The sequence below is a fragment of the Myotis brandtii genome, unplaced genomic scaffold, assembly GCF_000412655.1.
Source record: "Myotis brandtii unplaced genomic scaffold, ASM41265v1 scaffold345, whole genome shotgun sequence".
NCBI classification, from domain to species: domain Eukaryota; kingdom Metazoa; phylum Chordata; class Mammalia; order Chiroptera; family Vespertilionidae; genus Myotis; species Myotis brandtii.
The window spans coordinates 186,527-188,444 of NW_005363283.1; positions in this window are offsets into that span (position 1 = coordinate 186,527).

Sequence of the window (1,918 nt, forward strand, 5' to 3'; positions counted from 1 at the left end):
GTGCACTGATCACCAGATGGCACGTGAGGAACATGGCAGGCGTCAGCAGTAGGCAGCAGAGGTCAGACCATGGTGGGTGCCAGCTGTGGTGGGATGGTTGAGCAGGCGAGTGGGGGTGCCACACCAAGGCAGGATGCTGGTCACTGTCATCGGGGCTAGGCTTTGGTGGTTACTAAAAATTCTTTCCTTCCACATGCCGCAGTCCTGCCTGGTGCTCACACCTGCTTCCAGTGCTGGTCCCACTCACACCTGCTGCCCATGCCAGAGCCACTGCTTGCACCTGCTGCTGGTGCCTGGCAACGGTCCCAATCACTCGGTGAGCCCAATAACCCCTGAGGGCTTCTCCACCTCCCCCTGCTCCTGCAGGGTGATTGGGGCAGCAGCCACAGCTCGCACCTGTTGACGGCGCTGGCCCCACTCGCACCTGCTACTGGCGCTGGCCCCAATCACTCTGCACATGGGAGTGGTGGTGGTAGGAGCAGGGCTGCTGGCAGACAGGGGACCAGGGGTCCATGGCAAGAGTGGCTGGGTGGGGGCATGGAGGATAGTCTGAGACCTGCCCCTTTGCCCACCACAGCCTTGCAGCTCACAGGTCCTTTCAAGGTGCACGAATTCATGCACTGGGCCTCTAGTGTGTGTGTGTGTGTGTGTGTGTGTGTGTGTGTGTGTGTATAAAGACCAGTAGCAGTATGTTATGTATCAATAGCAGCAACAGCTTTTCCCGGATTCTGCAGTCATCTGAACAAATTATAGAGACATCCAGCACACTCTATTTTTTAAAAAAGTAAAATTCCCCAGGAAACAGCAAAGTTCTGTTACTCTTGTGGTACCTGGCACCATTATTTTTTAATATATTTTATTTATTTTTTACAGAGAGGAAGGGAAAGGGATAGAGAGTTAGAAATATTGATGAGAGAGAAACATTGATCAGCTGCCTCCTGCACACTCCCTACTGGGGATGTGCCCGCAACCAAGGTACATGCCCTTGACCGGAATCGAACCTGGGACCCTTGAGTCTGCAGGCCAACGCTCTATCCACTGAGCCAAACCAGTTAGGGCTGGCACCATTTTTTTAACTAGCTTCTTCATCATCATCTGAAAAGAAAACGTTCTAGAGCAATGTCATTAAAAACACCTCAGATAAAGCACAGTCACTACTATCCTATATAATGAGAGGAATATTCTAATTAGCCAGGACGCCCTCATGGGTAACATCCGGCTGGAGTAGGTGGGCGTGGCTGCATGCCATACAAGGCCAGGCATGTGAGGCTGTATCAAATAAAATAAAATGCGTTCACATGCCTGAAGATGACAAGGTTCAAGGAGGAAGGGCTCCTGTTTTGTTTCTCACACCCAGCTAGGAGGATTCCCTGGGGCGGCTCTCCCCTCCGAGCTCTGAGAAGAACAGGCGCTCCACTCTGGCCCGGAGTCCAGAAGGGAGGGGGAGCTAAGTGCTTTCCCTCCAGGACACCACTCTCCCAGGGAGTCTGGCATGGAGGGCATTCACCGTGGGAACCCAGAAATCCACCTCCTGGGGTGATTGTGCAGCAGCCAGGCCTGGTGAGCCTCGGAGAGGGCGACCTACCTGGAGGCCACGCAGCTGCCATAGTTGAAGTTGCCCTCAATGGAGGAGCAGAGGTAGCGGGGATCAGAGTCAGCCATGTTAACAATGGAATCCCAGCTCCCCACCGAATGACTAGAACACAGGGACCAAAATGGTCCTCGGGTCCTCGGTCACTTCCTGAGTAGCAGTCAGCCCAGACTTGGGATCAAACCCAAAACCTAAGTAGGTACCCTGACAGAATGGAACCCAAACCTTTGCTGTGGCAGAGGAGCTCTGACCCACAGCAGGGGCCAGGGCACACCAGAGGGGTTTTGTTGAGGGGCCCTGACAGGCAGCGTGCAGCACAGTGGGTTA